We start from the raw sequence: 20,684 nt of genomic DNA, 5'->3' as shown, positions 1-20,684 counted from the left end.
TACATTTTCTAGTAGTGCCATGTCTTGAAAAGTTTAATTGTGTTTCTTCATCATGTACGAATAAATGTTTCTTCAAATAACCGCTAAGGTACGTAAAATAAGGTTAAAATATAATTTAGGGAATTTATTTGATTGAAACTTCCATAAGAGTATTGTATTAACAAAGCCTGTTATTTTTCAAGTTAATAATATTGATTGAGAATAATCCTTTTGATTTTATTAGTGATGGAAGATAATTATAATTTTTTTCTAAAGAAGTATGGAAAGTTTTCAGTTACATTACATTTGGGTTATTGTTTCTGGAGATATATTATCGTAGAGTATTGCTGAAAGTCAGGAAGATAGCCTTTAAATTGGAATGAAATTTTTAAGATTATGTTCATATTGAGTTTATGACATTTTATAATTTTATATTTTTCAGACTCTGTTTTCTTATGTCATTAAGGCTTTCGAATGATTTGAATGAAAGGCTTTCCTGATATTGAGCCTGATACATGAATGTTCAAATTTTAATACAATTCAAATTATTTTCTATGTGTCTACTAATTTTATTTAATTAAAGGTGAAAACTATCTACAAGATGAATCTTATAGGGCAAACATTATTTTTACCTTAAAGTGAAATTTTCAATATTTTTTTCTTTTATTGTGTTATAAAGTGTCTTGTTTTGTTTTGTGATAAATTCATAATTCTAGTTGATACTCGTTTTTGGACTTGTATTTGTAGGTAAATCAAATCATAAACTCTGGACTGTTCATTTTAAATTAAGGTTCTGAGCAGTTTTGGGCGAATGCCCGTTGTTTACACTTGGATTGCGTCCTATAGTTCATAAATAATAAATAAAATAAATGTTGACTAGCGCACAAGTTTCCAACAATACTAGTCGAGCTACTATATGAAAAATTATATTTGATTTCGCAAACCAAACGAAAAATATCATATAAGTTAGCATCATTTCAATCTGAATTATTCCTTTTCTAAGAGTATTATATCAATTTATATAAAAGTTAACATCATAATTAATGAAGTATTCATTTTCTAAAAGCATTATATTAATTTATTACGGGTGTTTTCATAAATGTTGCATTGTATATTAATGACACTCTGGCAAGTAAATTCGTTTTATTCAATCTGTTAAATTTTGAGAATGAAATCAGAACGTCAAGATAAAATCTAAATTAAATAACAGAATAAACTCCTGTTTTAGCTTTTGATGAATTGTAGGAAGAGTTAGAAATTAATGCTGTAATACATTTATTTACAGCGGTTCATGTGTGTCCCCAAACCAACTTCATGTACCACCCCTTTGGTTCCGCAACTTTATGTAACACCGCTTCAAGACATCCGTTCAGACGACAGGTCTAGGGACGTAAGAGGACGTCGCCGTCAGGCCAAATTCAACCGGTAAAAGTTCACCGCCAAAAACAAGGTACTGTAACCCCGACGATAAAGCAACGTACAGACCAACGAAAGTGCAGTGTAGTGAAACAAAGGTTCATTCGAGAATGTCAATCAAAAGTGGGGATTCAAAATTATTTTGAAATGGGTTATATGGGTTACTATCGACGAAATTTGGGTTCAACGGGCTTTTCTTTCTTGAGTAATTTCATGTTGAAATTAATTTGTTATTTTATGACTAATATTGTTTGGTTTTGTGACGTATTGCTATCTAAACGAAGGATAGTAATGCGCCCCCAAATCAGATGAAGAATGTCAACAAAGTAACATGAAATTGTTGTTTCTGTTGTTCGCTTTAAGTTGCCAATGTTTATTGAAGCTGTTTGTATTTTTCAATTATTTCAAATTGTAGTGTTATTCTATAGTATAAACCTATTAAATCAGGCATGGCAAGATTAATTGAAGTTTTCTTGACTCTAGCCCGTTCACCTGCATGAATTAGGTATAGACTCAGGTATTTTATAGATGTGTCTGCCCATTTCTAAATTCTAAATTTTATTCAAAATTATCTTCTTTATCATCTTTTAAAAAGGTCAGGCACAGCAGTATAGAAAATAAATGTTACATCACGTAATACCGAAATGACTACCCTATCTATTAAAGGAGATCTATCTATTATCTATCAACGGTATGTGATGGGATAGTTCAATGTAAAATGAAACTTATCAATAATGTCCTCCTTAGAACTCCAAAAACGTCAATCTCACTATAGGAAGCTCAAAACTAACGATACATTTATACCTTTCACCTCAAACATGCAAACAGCATATCCCTCTCAAGACGTTATGCTAATACACTTGAAATATCTATAAAAATGCATAGAAAAACCAATAAAAAACTTGTGAAATGAAACCCTCTAAATCCGCACCGCCAAGACCGAAGCTGAACCTGTGTATCGGGTTGAGACTAAAGTTAACTCGTTCCTGAAACCAAGAAAAACATATGTTCCAAGAAAAACATATGCCCGGTTGTACAAAAGCCGGTTAAGTTTTAACCGTGATTAATTTCATGAAAACTAATCAGAGAAGGCTTTTTTGAAAGACGGCTTCTCTGATTGGTTCTCGTGGAGTTAATCATGGTTAAAATTCAACCGGCTTTTGCGCAACCGGCACTTAGCCTACTTAAAACGTATACAGTACTAGAGCTTCTAGCCTACCTAAAGAAGGTTGGATGACGATATAAGATTCAGATTTATTTATTCATCTATTAATGTATTATTATTCACTTATTGAATGAAACAAAAAAAAATCTAGTAACTATCCTATATTCAACGCAAATATTGTTGAGGCGGGTGATGGCGGCACCATCTCTGAGTGAAATTTGTAAATTTCAAGCTTTAAATTCAATGCATATATATCTATATCTATATATTATATATTGAACATGAATGTCTGTTTGTGTGTTAGTTTGTTCCCTATAGACTCGAAAACTACTTGACAGAAAGGCTGAAACTTTGGGATTATGTTGTGTGAATATTGGGGATGGTTTCCGATCAGAAATTTTAATAGGGGGGGCTAATGATAATTATATATTAATCCATTTTACAGACCTATGTTTTCGAAATTGTCGGCCGAGCGGCTTGATAAAACACGTCACTCTGTGAAAATTGTTACTGGTATTAAACGGTAGTTTTAAGCACATAGGAATTCAGTATTGATATGTAAATAAAAATATTGATTGTCAGATGAATTTCATGATTCACCGAATAAAGTCAAGTGTGACATGATATACATTAACTTTTTGGCGGTACGAATTCTATAACCTAGTTTACAAATTCCGAATCAGGAATTTTGTGGAAGTTGACAAAACTTCCACCTGGAGCTCTAAAGTTAGTTTTTTGTAGCTGTTTTCCTGTTCCTATTTCGGAACATACTCAACTGTAAAGAAAACATATGATTTTTATCACAGTAGAGAATGCTGTAATGAGAATCATATGTTTATTTGTTCTGCAAACAGCTGTTTACTGGATTGATTTCATGTATGGAAAACAGCTGATATTGAATGTCTATGACTAAAATACTTTTTTGTCTTATTATTATAATACTTTTTCTATTTCTCAATTATTCTTCTTTAGATTATTATGACAGAAAATGGTTTATGTTACTTGGACGTGAATTTCTTTTGCAGTGCTCAAAATGAGATTCTAGTCTCGGCTAACGTCTCGACTAGAAACACTATTCTCGCCTGCAAAGATCCCCTTCCCGTCCATGTGACGTAAGATACTATTGGATGCAGGAAAGTCATTGAATGTTAACCGTGAATGAATGCCAGTCGAATGCAATGCGAAGAGAACCAATCAGAGAGGTAAAGACGTCTCCAATCAGAACATAGATAGATAGATAGATGGATAAAGAATTTTTGTACAATATATCACTGCAATAGGCTACAAGATATACATTTCATTCTCTAACATCGTCCATCATCTAACAGCTGTTCTACGAATGTTTTTGTGATTTTTCTGGCTTCAAATTTATCAAGTTTTTCAATATTTTTCAATTTATTAATGCATTTTCAAGTGTATTAATAATTTGTTTCATCTTTCTGATCAACCGAGATACAAAATTTTTAGTATAATATTTATTTGGACTGTAAATTTTTGTGATCTTTATAAAAGTGTTTTCATAACCTTATTTGAACTATTTTTATCAAAAATTAGGGAGAGGAACAGTTTTTGGTTTATCCTGTTGATTCTCTCCCAATCATTAATTTGATGTTGTGATTAAGGAATGTAATAAATGTAATAAATGTAATGTAATAAATGTAACACTGTATTGAAAAATAAATGAAATAACAACTCAAATTCGATTAGCTTAGCCGAAGCTGTCAGCCAGAGTTCAGTAGTTTCTACTATCTAATCTCGATGGAATCTCCCCCCAAAATAATTCTGATTCTACTTTCTAACTGCTAACAATAACACCAGACAAAATCCAAAACTATTATCAGAAGCAAAGACGTAAGCCCCAGAGGGTTCCTCATTATCTGTTTTGAATTTATCATCATTTCAATCGTGAAGAAAATTTTGAAGCGAATCTTCATTTCAATCTTGAAGCGATTGAAGAGGAATATTCCTCGAATCATTTGCCAACTCTATGGAATAATTAAAAATAAGACAACTAAATTTGTAAGTGCAGAAAAATCTTTTGGGAATAAATGTATCGTAATTGAAATGCGAAAATTTCAATTACATACTAAGTTTTATCTCCTAACATATAGAAAGAAGAAAAAGGAAAATTTATACCTTAAAAATCATATACTGTACTGAGAAATCAGTTTTTACAATAAATAAATCAAATGTTCAATGTTACTTAATATAAACAAACTTTATAATCGCCTCATCAGTAATCATTATTAGTCCACGATATGAATGCGAGGATCGAAATTTCATTTCATATAGGTATTTAAAAATTGAATTCTTTCTCAAGAAAATCTCTATATTTAAGTGCTGACTTTACATAACCTATCAAGCATTTCCACTTCTTGCCATTCAAATAATCATGCACTATTTCACTAACCATCGCCGAACAACCGAATCATTTTGCACGAAATTCCGCTAAGACTTTACATCTCCAATCAGAACATAACTACAGTTGATTATTTCATGAATTGTTATATTCGATTGAACCACAGGAAATATTTTGAAATTGGATTATTGAATTGCTGTAATTCTCGCCGACAGCCTGAACATTCTGCAGGAGCTTGTGAACAAGATAGGAAGCGTCAGTGAATAATATGGTTTGGCAATCAATGCGAGTAGAACTAAGTTAATGGTGATTGTACTCCGTACAAAATTACTTTGTACTTGGGAGGAGCATACGCAGCAGATAACACATACAGAGGTAGGTATACAACGGCGGCGAAGTTACCGTTCTGAACCGGCCAGCATTCTCTAAACCTAGCTCCGCAATGCAGGCTGGATGCTTGTCTGACTCGGACTAGTCGCTGAGACAGCAAATAATAGCAGGTTGGTGGGAATGCGAGCGGCCGCAGTAACATCTTCCACCCAGCAATGGTCGGCGTAGTTCCGCCTAGCGGACAGACGAAAGATCAATCCAGTCGGTTATTTGATCCCTCCAGCCAGGCTCAGCCAAGCAGCCGAGACAAAAGAACAATGGAGTGACGGTCTTATTCGCGTCATCAGCAGTTTTCTTTTCCACGATTATTTTTATTTTTGTGTTGCCTATAAACTCCAGTCACCAGTAAAAAGTTTCCAGAAACTTGGTGTACTACCATATTAATGAATTTTCATGATGATTTTTAATTATTTAAAAACATTGTTGACATTCTGAGCCTTTCGGCTAAACTTGGGGCCGCTGAGAACGAATCTGCAATCAGAATTTCTCTATCACGAAAAATAACGAAAAAAACCCAGCTGTTGATCTTCCGGCAACCGTTAACAGTCATCCTGCAATGCGGCCTAAACACTTCCAAGCCAGATACCCATCTCAAATGACAACAACGCCAAGCTGTGAGAAACCATCCTGCACTGCGGCGCTAGGTTAATTTCTGAAGAGATATTTATTAATTTTAACATGAAGAGGACAAACCAATTCTCCTTCCACAGTTTGTAGCATAGACACAGACAGACATCGCTCCCAGAGCGATTCGAAATCATGCCAACACCAAACCGATAAAGAGGGTGCCACAGCTCACTTATCTGGGAGCTTTGATGAATGAGAAATTAGATCATTTTCAGAAGATAAAAAGCAGAATAGAAAAAGCGAGGGTTGCATCCAATTAGATGGCAAAACTATTAAAAGCAATCATTAATTAAATCTTATTCGTCAAGAAAAAATACTTTCCTATGATTCAATTATAAATTCTTATAATAAAGATTTAATATTTTGTTGATTAATTACATTATCACTACTTGAAAACGATTTGGCAAGTTTGCGGAGCTATAAAAATATAGTGTAGTGCTTTCTGCTTTGTCCAATGAAAGACAAGGGTAGCAACACCAATGTTGATCAATATTGCCACTAAAACGTGGACCTCAATATCCTATTATATTAAGCGAGCAATTGTATATGTGTATATACAATTTTCTTCAGAGTACTTTTTCCTTTATGTGAATTGTAAAATTCGATGATTTTTCTGAAATTCGTCAAAACAGCTGTTCTACAGATGAAATATCTTGACTATGACTGTGTTCTTTTTATGAACTGCTCTACCTACCCACGGTATATGGAAGAAGAAAAAGTAAAAACCGTGTACCTACCTACCTCATGCACGAGAAGGAGGTTACAAAGTCCATTTCTCAAGGATTGGGTGGACCCCCCATTAGTACCCCAGGAAAAAGACTCATGTCAGTTGATAGAACTAATAAATAACTATACAGGGTATGGATTTGAAAAAAATCGTTAAAGCCGTTTTTGAGAAAATCGTGAAAAACAAGGTTTTTTTAGTAACTGCATTTTTCTCAAGAATATTACGGAGCTCCTGCAATTTTCTCAGAAATGAGACTCATGTCAGTTGATAGGGCTTATAAATAGCTATCCATGGTATAAATTTGAAGAAAATCGTTAGAGCCAATTTTTGAGAAAAACGTGAAAAACATGGTTTTTTAGTAATTATCCGCCATTTTTTCCGCCATCTTGAATTGAATTTTATTGAATTTCTTATTGTCGGGTCCTCATGGTATAAGGACCTTAAGTTTAAAATTTCAAGTCAATCGGTTAATTAGGAATGGAGTTATTGTGTTCACAGACATACACACATACACACACACACATACACACATACACACATACACACACATACACACACTCAGACCAACACCCAAAAATCATGTTTTTGGACTCAGGGGACCTTGAAACGTATAGAAAACTTTAAATTAGGGTACCTTAATTTTTTTTGGAAAGCAATACTTTCCTTACCTATGGTAATAGGGCAAGGAAAGTAAAAATAACGAGCGAAGCTCCGTGCCCCGATATTATTTTATTGAGCAAGAAATGATATTTTTCAATAATTTCCTATTTGAACTCTTATAATCATTAAGATTAAATATTTTGTTTACTATCAATTCTACATTGTTAAAAGACGATCTGGCAACAGAGCAAAGCGAGAAAAAGATAGCGCTATACGCTTTGTTGAATGATAAACAAGGATATCAATACCATTGCTAATCAAACACTGCCATGATAACGTGGATCTCACTATAATAGTAGCATGAAAACGCTATCAGCGACATCTAGCGCTATGACAGTGAACTAAATGAGAAAAGTTTTCCAGCTCATCAGAGACTAGACGCTCAGTTGTCAGTGCGGTTTGAGCTCTAGTTGATGATAGTGCATTAAACGACTAGTCTTCATTTTTCAGGGCGCGTGCTTCACGCGCCAAGGTTGGTTTGTTTTTGCAACAGACTTATGGCACCTTTCACACTCAGAATAAGGCACTTACACGTGTGAAGTAGATAAACTAATAGAGTTATTAATACATGAAGCTAGTATTGTGTTTTTCACATTAACTTTTGTTACACATTGAAAATGAGACAAGAGAAATCCCCCGACAGTAAAAAAATAGGAAGATGAAGAAAACATGCGTTTTTTGTTGAGCATATTCATCACTCATTCAGCCCAGTCAATGAAGACAAAAAAATAGTCAACACCTTATTCTAATAACACGTGAGTAGTCGCACGGACTTGCAGAACGTCAGTGGTTGCGCGTGAGCATTTTGCTCACACTCACCCTTATGACTCCCTACACTATAAACAGTTGGTTTTGACAATGCTCTTCCAATATCTATCAATTTCAAATCTTTCTCAACGTGTTTTATGTTATTATATACTATTAAATACTATATAATAACATAATACATGGAGGAGATACCAAAAATACATACTGCAAATTTATTGTTAGAATTTATCATTTTTATGGGATAAAATAATTCACTCATGAATGGAATGGAATATACCTTCTTCATTTGAATCATTTTTCGACATCTAGATAGAATAAAAAGATAATGAGAGTTTGAATCAGAAGATGAAATATAAAATAGGAAGATAATACCTATATATTGAAATTAGTCAACGTTCATTCTTTCGTCCTCAAACTGTTCAAGGACTCAAACTGTTCAAGATTGTCTGGAGGACAGTCATAGCAAGGATTACATGAGCTGTCAACCTTGGAAAACGAGAATTCCCAAAGCTACATACAGAAGTTACAATATTGTGCGGTAATTTGCCGCTTGCGCGACTACTTGGGTGTTAATTATTATTATTTTATTTCCACCAATAAATCATTATTTTATCTACCAATGTTATAACATCAGTTTCATTTCTATCGTGAATAAATGAATAAAATAAAACACAGGGTTTTACGCAACAAATTAGGGGAAAGCTGGATTTTTTCAGGATGTTATTATACATAGTACATAGCCTGAACCCGAAGAATCCCCATCCTTATACCATAGAGAAACAAAATAGAAATATAGAGAAACAATAGCGTAAGTAGATATCCCATGGTATAGGGAATTTATGTCGCATCTTTTACAGTTATCTCAAGCCGATTACTGTCGATTATTGTCACTGTTTTGTTGGAGTGATAGTGTATGAACGGCACAATTTGAGATACTACCAGCGTCACACAGCTGCATAGGAAAGAACTATGTGAACTATCGGCTTGGGATAACAGTAAAAGTTGCGACATAAACGCCCTATACCATGGGGATATCTACTTATGCTATTGTTTCTCTAAGGTTATACCTTTTGCCTCCCCCCCCCAGGACAACCCCGAAGATCAAAACTGCAATGTTTTCATAAACAAGTATATGTCGGCCCAAATCAAGATATCGATTCGACCTCCTGATTTAGTCCTTTCAAAAATGAAAAGGTCTACAATCAATGTCATATAGTATTCTATCGTATATACTTTTTTCAGGATGTGACTCTCATACAAAGCCAGAAAATTGGGAAATTTTCACCCCGTAATTTTAAATTTAACCTTCCGGAAGTCGCGCCCTACTCAATCACACGAGCAGTCGCGTGTTGTACTTTTTACTACATCCAATTTTCCAAGTGTTATGTACTCTGTTTACTGTCGAAACATATTAATGAATTGTATAATTACTTCTTCCATCTTCTTAGATTATTTTACGCCTATGAACATCTGGATGATTACCAATTCATAGCCCAATAAGGTACACCAAGCAAAGCCATCAATTCTGTGTTATTGGTTCGTTTACAGTCCCCGTAACAGTCTTTCCCTATCTTATGCACAGTGCGACTTATGCACTGTCGCGACTACATGGACTAAAAAGACTGAACCATTGCTCGGTTGATACTGCACTCAGTGGAGTGATGGGAGAAAGTTTTTGATTGCATAGGTGACTCATTCACTGACACACCACCCATCCAATAGTTTTGTGCAGCAAAAAACTGACACTGTTGTACTTTTTACAAAGCGCGAAGTGCCAGAAGGTTAATAAACGTTTACGCTCCCGTTTCTTCAGAAATGATGTCTATTCCTTAAAGATGTTATAGCTCGTTTCAAGACCTTTAAAATGATGTATCATATGTCAAATTGTTTGATGTCCTATAATCCTTATCGTCCAGTTAATCTGCACAATGTACGTTTTTTGCGCGCTAGATGCTCATTTGAGTATAACTACTACCAACAGGTGTTTCCGGAAAACTATTACTAGTATTTCTGTGAACAGTAGACCTCGCACTAAGTGGGTTACATTGACCTTTTGTTATGTTTTCTCAAGAATGATTGAAAATAATTAATTAATTTAAAATGTCTAGAGAAAATCCTAAATAAACATAGAGCTTTCTGTCCTATCGTACCGTGACGTATCGTCCCGGAATGTGAGTGTGAGCGCTGTTATCAGGTCTGGCTGCCGTCGATACGCCAATCCAATTAACCCATCAGAGAACTGTGTTGTCGTGTTGGCGAGAAATCGGTGTGTTGAAATTAACAAAATAAACTATCATAATGCTGATTTCCTACAAACTTTATTTCTCACTTTTTATGATTTTAGAAATCAATTTCTTTTCAATAATATTTGTTGCAATTTCAATCATCAGATTGAAAAAGAGAAAATGTCAAAAAAATGTTTTCTATAAATAACTCCAAACTAGAATCATGGCCTCAGCTTATGGGAAGACAAAGTTAGTAGATAACTGTCCACTAACATTGATGGAAAAATACTTTTTCAAGAAGTTCGATGTTTTTGAACGGGTAGTATTATAGTCCACTAGACAGCTGATTTATGATGAATAATCCTAAAGTCTGATTTTTAGGGTAATATTGGTGCGCGAAGGTAACTCTTTTTCCTTTTGTATTATCCTTAAAATGCAAAATTTTAGAAAACCTTATGTATACTTCGACGCGAAATTCAAAAAGGAACATACCTGTCAAATTTCATGAAAATCTACTGCTGCGTTTTGCTGTAAATACGCAGCATATAAACATTGAAACATAAAGAGGAATGCAAAACCGTCGACTCGAATTTTAGACCTCACTTCGCTCGGTCAATTAAAGGTGCATTTTTCTGTCCTCAATGCATTTAACTTTCCATTTTCGACCGAATTCGACTTTTGATACATAATTTTGAACCGCCTTGACGAGCCGAGAAGAATGAAGTGTGGTACGATGAAGTCCGAGAATTGAGTCAGAAGCTATAAATGTTTGCAAGTTTCATCCTTGAGGTGTCCTTATGCGCGCCTCTCCACTTGGAAATACTGAAATGTAGTGCATCTAACGGGTGATTCTCATAGAACATAATATCTTGAACCTATATCGTGCGAAATATCACTGATAGGAAATATCACTTTAGTTGGTGATGATGGTTGAAGCTAAAAATTAGGTATTTCACAATACAAGGAGCATTGTTGTCAGGTGTAACTGGAAATCTATATGAGATAGAGCGCTCTACCTGTTCTTAGATTGTAGAGCACAAAAATACGCCCAGAAGAATATTGTTTTATAGATCTAAATGGTAACAATCAGGAGATATTGTTGATCGTAAGCTGAAATTCATCACAATTGGCTTTTTCTTTAAATTTTACTCATTTTTGTAAAATCATAATTCAACACTCATTAGAGATAGAGAGTTTCGAATGATCTCATTTTATCTATATATATTATATAATATATATATATATATATCTATATATATATATATATATACATAAAAGCGAATGGCACTCTCTCACTGACTGACTCACTCGTAGAACTAAAAATCTACCGGACCAAAAGCGTTCAAGCTTTGTAGGTATGTTTAGTTGGCCCTTTAGAGACGCACTAAGAACGAATTTGAAAAAAAATCCAAAGATACGCCCAGAATCTGCGTTTTTCCAGCGGTTTTTTGCTTTTTCTCAGATTTATCAAGAACAAATGAACAGAAATTGTTCAAATTTAGTACAGAGGATCAGCTAGGGTGTAATAATGTTGTGTTAGAAGGAATTTGCAATAACGTCGAAGATACGCCGAAAATCATCGTTTTTTTTCCAACGGTTTTATGCTTTTTCTCAGATTTATCGAGAACAAATGAACAGAAAATGTTCAAATTTACTACAGAAGCTCAGCTGGGGTGTAATAATGTTGTATTGGGAGGAATTTGCAATAACGTCAAGGATACGCCCATAATTAGCGTTTTTCCAGCGTTTTTTGCGCTTTCTCAGCTGTATCGAGAACAAATGAACAGAAAATGTTCAAATTTACTACAGAAGCTCAGCTGGGGTGTAATAATGTTGTATATAGAAGGAATTTTCAATAACGTCAAGGATACGCCCATAATTAGCGTTTTTCCAGCGTATTTTTTGTTTTTACTCAGATTTATCAAGAACAAATGAACAGAAATTGTTCAAATTTAGTACAGAGGATCAGCTAGGGTGTAATAATGTTGTGTTAGAAGGAATTTGCAATAACGTCGAAGATACGCCGAAAATCAGCGTTTTTCCAACGGTTTTATGCTTTTTCTCAGATTTATCGAAAACAAATGAACAGATATTGTTCAAATTTAGTACGGAAGATCAGCTAGGGTGTAATAATGTTGTATTGGGAGGAATTTGCAATAACGTCAAGGATACGCCCATAATTAGCGTTTTTCCAGCGTTTTTTGCGCTTTCTCAGCTGTATCGAGAACAAATGAACAGAAAATGTTCAAATTTACTACAGAAGCTCAGCTGGGGTGTAATAATGTTGTATATAGAAGGAATTTTCAATAACGTCAAGGATACGCCCATAATTAGCGTTTTTCCAGCGTTTTTTGCTTTTTCTCAGATTTATCGAGAACAAATGAACAGAAATTGTTCAAATTTAGTACAAAAGTTCAGCTAGAGTGTAATAGTGTTGTGTTAGAAGGAATTTGGAATAACGCCAAAGATAAGCCCAAAATTAGCGTTTTTTTTGCGTTTTCTCAGTTATTTCTGCAAGTAATGGGCAGAAAATTTTCAAATTTGGTACAGAAGTTTAGCTAGGGTCTAAAATTTTTGTAATGAGGTGACTAATATCATTTCATCAAAGATACGACCAAAATCAGCGTTTTTCCAACTTTTTTTTCAGCTTTTCTGCGTTTTCTCATTACTTTTACTCTCTGATGGAATGAAGCATGCTCAAATGGAAAACGCAGGCGAGCGAAGCGAGCCCGCTGATCTCATTTTTGGACGATCCAGTCGGGGTCCAGGGGGCGGAGCTCCCTTGCTAGACGGATATGGCGAGCGAAGCGAGCCTGACGGCTAGTGCCGAATAAAATTACAGTATTGCAAGAACACCCTCTTTCTTATGTCTATATTCACTGGATTAATAAATTATTGTCCAGATGTACATTTTTTCCGCGCTAGATGCTCATTTGAGTATAACTTCTACCAACAGGTGTTTCGGGAAAACTATTATTAAAAGTGCATTTCTCTGTCCTGGAAGCTATCCACCTCGAGCGCCCTTGATGATAGAGAATTGAATTCGCTCTCTTGTTGTGGACCAGGTTCTTTCTTCCACGTGCATTAAATTCAATCAAGAATATATAGTTTTGAAAAAAGTTGGGTAAGTTTTAAGAACACAAAGATTTCAAGAATGATCCCAGTGATCAGGGGTTATAAAAATCATAGATGTAGTATAATAGAAATATAGGGGCACCGAGCTTTGCTCGTTATTTTTATTTATTGATAAACAGAACACAATAATTCTCTAAAATGATCGTGTTTATATTTCACAGCTGGCTATACGTCATCTTATGAATTTCGGGGATGCGATATTTTGATTTTTCACATACTCACTCGCTCACTCACTTTTTTACTATCCACAGCTGTTTCAGCCGAGGATGAATTATCATTTTAATGTCGTTCAGCGAGTTTTCCCATGGATAAGACCTAGTGCAATCGAATTTTTATATCAGAAACCTACTATGTTCCAAATTTCGTGAAAATCGTTTGACCCGTTTTCGAGATCGGTTGAACACAAATATATATACCCATATAACCATATAACCATATAACCAGATAACCAGATAACCACATAACCATATACATATATATAATATACAAAAATTGCTCGCTTAATATAATAGGATGAAGTAGCTGGTAAAGATAATGTAATCTGACTACTTTTATTCATGCTTACGTTTGAGAATTCAGAAGACGTTAAAAATATGCGACATACAGTACATATTATGCTACATGAGATTAAAAATTGAAGCCCTCCGAGCCAATCAGATTATACCTCAGTGCAAAAGATATCAGTAATACGGCAAAAAAACCAACTTCATACATTCAAAAAATGAGCTACTGTTAAGTTCAGTCTGAGACCGAAAATTGTCGAAATAAGAAATAGTTGAATATGAAAATAAAACAAAGAAAAAACACTAAGAGCCGGTTTCCGAGCTCGGGATTCAGCTAAGTTCTAGACTTTAACCGGCTTTAAATTCGGGAGTCAGAAAATTGGCTTTCCGAGTCAGAGCGTTAATGTAGTCGATAAATTAAATAGACCCTGGAGTTTAGAGAACACATTAGACTGTGGAGTTCATCATTCCGCTTTCTGAGTGAAGGGCTTATAAGTCCAGCTATTGGAATAGATTCTCGTCTCTTTCCGAGTCGATGGTTTATAAAAAATTGTTACGGTAAGTCCAGAACTTGAAACAGCGTGATTTTCAACCCTCGACTGGGGTAGGGTTTAAATTCAAGTTCTATACTTGACTGAGCAAACACTATTCAGTTATGGTTCTGGAGTAGATGAATAGCCAAATAGATGTCATAGAATAGCTGAATTATTTGAATAAGCTCATCTAAATTATTCATAATTTGAAGTTTGCAAGTTTATTCTTGAATAAAGTTCTATCAGAATTAACCGTATTCCACGACTGTCACATAACCTGAATAATCAATAAAAAAATAACACTAGAATTGCCTTGTAATTCTATTATCACATTCTGTAAACTCTAAGGTTCAACTTTAAGAAATTTATATTGATTTTAAATTGGTAATCAATAATTTTGATGTAAAGTGGACTGTATTGAATAGAAAAGAAACAAGTGATATCTCTACAGAAACAAGTACATGCAATGAATATATAAAAGAACAACTCACCGAAAATCTGCAGAGTACCTAATGTAATATTTATATTATTGAGCTTACAACTCCCAGGTAAGGTATTCAGGTGTCCCCGAGGTAGGAGATGAATCAAGGATGGTGAAAAGGCAAGCTTAATTGTCATCTACTGTTGGTAAATTCGGCTTCCATCATATAACGTTGCACATATATTTCTGACGAGATATTTACAATGTCTTTAAAGACTATAGATCGGTGAACTTTCCAATCGAAAAATAATAGTTTAAAACTTTCAACTAAAGGGAGTTTGGCAAACACTCTTCCAAACGTAGGTTTATGGTGTACGATTTAACATTAACGAAAAAATAATAATTTGAAGAACGATTTTCTTCTGGAAATGATCGACGAATAATAATTATCAATTCCAACTCGAGGCAAGCTATTACGAAGCGAGACTGAACTGAAAGAAACAGCCTAACCGGCTAGTGAGCGCGACGCACTCAAGTGAAAGAAATACGAACTGAACGAGGAGCGCGCGTCCAATTCAAAAACGAAAAATGAAAACTAGAGCTGGCTCCAACATCCCCCCCCGGCTGAAAAGCTATTTTCAGACAAGGCTAGAGAACAAAGAAACGAAAAAAAAACAATGAATAAACGACGAAAGAAATAAAAATAAAACAAAACGAGAATAAAACAAAAAATGCAAAAGGAAAATTATTGAGTAGGCAACGGATACAACTTTGTAGCCGGCCTTTTGAAGCGACCATTGGCGCACCGCACCATAGCCACTCGAACGACACCGTCAGCACCGGGAAATACTTCCTCAATCACCCCCAGAGGCCATTTCAACGGTGCGACATTTGGTTGATCCACTAGGACGATTGTACCAACCGTGAGAGGGGTGGAATCCTTACACCATTTCACACGGGTTTGTAATTCATGTAAGTATTCTTTGCGCCAACGACTCCAGAAAGACTGAACCATTTGATTGACTAATTCAAACCGATCCAATCGATTCATTGGACGATCTTCCACATTTAACATAGGAAGGTACTTAAGAGGTGTCAAAGTGAGAAAATGAGCCGGTGTGAGGGCGAGGGGTTCACTCGGATCCGCGCTCATTTGACATAACGGGCGTGAGTTAAGTACAGCCTCAATTTGAACTAAGACAGTGTTCAATTCTTCGTAAGTCAACAACTGGTTACCAATAACTCGAAACAGGTGTGACTTTACTGATTTTATATTCGCCTCCCAAAGACCGCCGAAGTGAGGTGAACCTGGCGGGATGAAATTCCACTCAATGCTATGATCAGCAAGTTCATTCTGGAGCAGGTTTTGATATTCCTTGGAGTTCAGCATCCGTGACAATTTTATTAGCTCATCATAGGCGCCGACGAAGTTGGTACCATTATCGGAATACATGACCTTACAAGGACCTCGTCGAGCAAGGAAACGGCGAAAAGCTGATAAGAACATTTGGGTCGATAAGTCCGAAACTAATTCAATGTGAACGGCTTTAGTTGCCATACAGACAAAAAGACAAATGTACGATTTAAATATGAAAGGATTCCGACGCCTGGCCATGGTGATTCGAATGGGTCCACCATAATCAACTCCACATTGGACGAATGGTTTAGACGACAGAGTTCTACAGGCTGGCAGATTGCCCATTTTCGGCGGTGTAAGAGTGGGACGATAGTGAAAACACTTGTTACATTTTCGTACATGACTCCTTATAAGGACACGGGCTGATAAAATCCAATATTTTTGTCTCAAAATAGACGCCAATAAATGAGGTCCAGCGTGACAGTGCTTTTCATGAAAATAATCAATCAAAAGCGTGACCAATGGATCATTTTTCGGTAATATAATCGGATGACAGCTGTCATAATTCAACTCAGAATTTTGTAAACGTCCACCCACACGAATAATATCATGATCAAGAAAGGGTGACAGTTGTTGAAGATGAGAAGTACATTCTTTCCCAGCTTTCAATTCCAGTAATTCTTTCGAAAAATGAATTTTTTGTACGACTTTACACAAATGTTTTTCCGCCAAATCGAAATCTAATTCATGAGGTTTAGGCAATAGACGAAGTACTTTCATATTAACACCATGATACGCAATAGACGTTGGTAGTTGGAACAACGAGCAATTAAAAGATGAATCGAATTAATAGATGAATTTTCCGACTGTACTACAGTGACAATTGAGTGAACCTTGACCTCAGGTAGACACTCTATAGGTTCCAGATCGACCTTGACGGGCCAATCACTCTCTTCTAACATTAGCCAAGAGGGGCCAGACCACCACAAATCATGATTAATTATTTCAGAAGGGGATAAACCTCTCGAAATGGGATCAGCTGGGTTTGAATTTCCTGCCACGTGTAACCAGTCGTTGATAGGACAGTCTTGAATTTTCGTAACTCGATTAGCGACGAAAGATTGCCATCTAGATGGACAGCCCCTGATCCAATGTAAGACAACAGTTGAATCCGATAATGCAACAACGCGAGTCACGTGACAACGAAGGCTCAAAACAGAGACAACAACCTGTATTAATTCAGCGAGCAAGAGCGCCGCGCATAATTCAAGCCTAGGTATGGATAAAGTCTTAGATGGCGCGACTTTTGATTTAGCGCACAACAATGTGATAGTTGCAGGTTGCATATCCATTTGAGATTTTATGTAGATCACACCACCATAACCTAAAGTCGATGCATCACAGAAACCAATGACAGTAATTTTCGAATCATTCATCACTCCTAAATGACGTGGTATGAAGAGATTGGACAATAAAGGGAACTCCTTCTGACATGTCTCCCATTGAAGCGCAATAGAGGGAGGTACTGAATCGTCCCAATCAAGACCAGCATTCCATAATTGTTTAATTAAACATTTAAGAAACAAAGTTAGGGGTGACAAGAGTCCCAAAGGATCGAAAATGCGTGCTACTACCGATAAAATGTGACGTTTGGTAGGAACAGACTGATTAGGATTCACTGAAAAACAAAACGAATCACTACCAGGTTGCCATTTCAAACCTAGGACAGCCAACAAATTTCCCATCTCGAAATCTTTAGACAAGGCCGATTTTTCATCTTCCGAGAAATCATTCATCAATTCAGGTGAATTGGAACTCCATTTAGTAAGTTCGAATCCGCCTCTCTCGAACAATTCTTTAGCCTGACTACAAAGACGATTTGCTTCACCTAAAGAAGACACACTTGTCACCAAATCATCCATAAACATGTCACTCGGAATACGAGCTTTAGCATCAGGGAAATTTTCACCTTCTTCTTGAACAAGTTGATGGACAGTTCTGAGAGCTAGAAACGGTGACTCACTCAGACCAAATACGACAGTTTTTAATTCAAAAATTTGTATGGGATCATTGGACGAAAATCTCCATAACAAACGCTGAAATTTGCGACACGATTCATCGACAAGAATCTGTCTATACATCTGCTTTATATCAGCAGTTACAGCGATAGAAAATAACCGAAAATTGACTAACAGAACGAAAATATCCGTTTGCAACTTGGGGCCGATATGAAGTATATCATTCAATGATACTCCAGTAGTAGTTTTCGCGCCTGCGTCAAAGACAATACGCAAAGGCGTTGATTGACTCTGAGTTTTGATTACAGCATGATGAGGTATAAAATAACCACTTTTATCACTCTGATTTTTTATCAATTCCATGTGTCCTTGTTTGAGATAATCCAAGAGGACATCGTGATACACTAAACGCATGTTTGGATCACGTGCCAGTCGTTTCTCCAAACTGATGAGTCGACGTTCTGACATAGCATAAGAATCACCAAGACAATCAGGGGATTTTGAAAACGATAATGAGACAACGAATCTACCCGAATTTTCACGACGAACGGACGATGCAAAATCCTTCTCGCATTCAACTCATCAGCAGTGAGTTGTTTTCCTACATCTGGAACGCTTTCCACTTCCCAAAATTTTCGAACTAACTTATCCAACGGTGATGTTAGACAAGTCATCAAACACGTTGAATTTTCTGAAGATTGAGTTAAAATAGGGGCTCTACCCATCAAAATATAACCGAAAACACTTTCCAAGGCCATCAAATAATTCGAATCAATTTCCACACGACCATTTCGGAAAATATGGGGCACTAATTCAGCTCCTATAATAGCGTCAATTTCGCTGGGAATGTGATAACTTTCATCAGCAAGTCGAAGACCAAACAAATTTGATAATTTAGAATTATCAATTTTACTAGTGGGAAGCTGTTCCATGATTTTTTCGACAACTAATGGTTCAATGGAAAATTTAACACTAGAATCGAGTCGAGATTGAAGCGTGACAAAAGTACGACCAAAAACTGATTGCGAATTTCCGCCAAAACCATTCACAATTAATTGGAAAGGAGAAATCGATAGTTGCAATTTACGACAAAGTTTACGAGTAATGAAATGACTTTGACTAGCTGAATCAACTAAAACTCTTATTTTGTGCAATCTACCTCTCTTATCAGGTACCTCGACTTGAGCAGTTGATAGTAGAACACTATACGGTGCCGACTTCGAATCGATAGAACAACAGGTAATAGTATTATTTTCTACCTTTTTCGCATCCGAATTTGATGACGAATTTGAAGCATTTCCGAAATGTAAAAGCGAATTATGCTTCTGACTACATTCCTCGCAGTTGGAAGAAGTACAATCTTTACTACGATGGGCTGGCGAGAAACATTTCAAACAGCAACCCTTCTCCTTAACAAAACGAAAACGGTCCCAAGGTGATAACTGACGAAAAAGACGACAATTGATCAATTTATGATTTGTCATCGAACATTTCAGACATTCTGATATTTTTACCGGTGATTTGGTCACTTGCGAATTCGATTGAACAACCAACACTTTGGATTTTGGTATTGGTTTCACTACTGGCTTGCATTGTTTAGACGATTCGTCATGCGGTAACGATTTAATCTGCCTTTCGATGAATGAAACAAAATCAGTATATGTGGGATCATCCTTAGTATGAACTGAAGCTTCAAATGCCTTTCGAGAAACAGGATCTAAAATTTTCAACGCTTGGAACAGAAATATTGCATCAGATACATCTTCACCTCGTAGGCGTTTTAAAGCAGTAATTGAACCACAGAACTGATCGACTATAGAAACTAAACCTGCACGAGACTCAGATTTTAGACAATTGAATTCGAAAATTTGTTTCAAGTACACATTTGAGAGTGAGCGGGGGTCATTGAACCGCTTAATTAATGCATCCCAAATAATTTCATAATTATTAGCAATAGGTGGTAGATGACGTGAAATATTAGCCGCTTCTCCAGATAGTTTGGACACCAGATATTGGACCTTTTGTTGATTTGGAATCGATTTGTTGTCATGAATCATGCATTTAAACATTTCGTAGAATACCGCCCATTTTGATTGATCTCCGTCGAACACAGGAATTTCAATTTTCGGTAAAATATTAGACGAATCCTTATTGGAAGATACAGGTTGAGCCGGGGTAGAAACACTAGGTACAACCTGACTGCGTTTTTTCAATTCACTAGCAATTGCTTCCATATGTTCGAACATTTCCATATGTGAACTACTAAATTTGGGTACAAATTCCGGGTCTTTTTCCATTTCAAGCTCCTGTATTTCCATTTCAACAGCTTCATAATCCTGAACAGTTTTAAGAGTGGAACTATAGAGAATTAGAAATTGTTTAGCACTAGCTTCTTCTTTTA

At 35.8% G+C, this 20,684-nt stretch overlaps 1 protein-coding gene across 1 annotated transcript in view; it reads left to right on the top strand.

Annotated features, from left to right (window-relative positions):
* Positions 1-7,727: 7,727 nt before the first annotated feature.
* Positions 7,728-20,684, top strand: part of LOC111054170 (phospholipid-transporting ATPase ID) — a 110,214-nt gene continuing 97,257 nt past the window's right edge. The window contains exon 1 of the mRNA XM_039435801.1: positions 7,728-7,795. The gene's annotated coding sequence lies outside the window, so the exon portion shown is untranslated. The remainder of the gene's footprint in view (positions 7,796-20,684) is intronic.

Source organism: Nilaparvata lugens, chromosome 9 (genome assembly GCF_014356525.2).
Source record: "Nilaparvata lugens isolate BPH chromosome 9, ASM1435652v1, whole genome shotgun sequence".
Lineage (NCBI taxonomy): Eukaryota > Metazoa > Arthropoda > Insecta > Hemiptera > Delphacidae > Nilaparvata > Nilaparvata lugens.
This window is presented reverse-complemented; position numbering and strand designations above follow the sequence as displayed.